This window comes from Physeter macrocephalus, chromosome 5, assembly GCF_002837175.3.
Source record: "Physeter macrocephalus isolate SW-GA chromosome 5, ASM283717v5, whole genome shotgun sequence".
NCBI lineage: Eukaryota > Metazoa > Chordata > Mammalia > Artiodactyla > Physeteridae > Physeter > Physeter macrocephalus.
Window position 1 is genome coordinate 106,814,805 of NC_041218.1, and position 462 is coordinate 106,815,266.

Consider the following 462-nt stretch of genomic DNA (forward strand, 5'->3'; position numbering starts at 1 on the left):
ACGTGGGATCTTCCCGGACCGGGGCACGAACCCATGTCCCCTGCATCGGCAGGTGGACTCTCAACCACTGCGCCACCAGGGAAGCCCTATTTACATATTCTTTATACTCAGACCTTAGCACGTGTATGATTTGCAAATGTTTATTCTCAGAGAGTTTTTTCACTTTCTTCATTTATTGTGTTGTTCATCATTGCTTGCTTCCTCTTTAGTTAGTTCTTCTAGGTCCTTGTTAAATGTTTCTTACATTTTGTCTATTCTATTTCCAAGATTTTGGATCATCTTTACTATATTATTCTGAATTCTTTTTCAGGTAGACTGCCTATTTCCTCTTCATTTGTTAGGTCTGGTGGGTTTTTACCTTGCTCTTCATCTGCTGTGTGTTTTTGTCTTTTCATTTTGCTTATCTTACTGTGTTTGGGGTCTCCTTTTTGCAGGCTGCAGGTTCTTAGTTCCCTTTGTTTT

At 40.0% G+C, this 462-nt stretch overlaps 1 protein-coding gene across 1 annotated transcript in view; it reads left to right on the plus strand.

Moving 5' to 3' along the window:
* Positions 1-462, plus strand: part of ZPBP (zona pellucida binding protein) — a 99,012-nt gene that overhangs the window by 87,187 nt on the left and 11,363 nt on the right. The gene's annotated exons all lie outside the window — the stretch shown is intronic.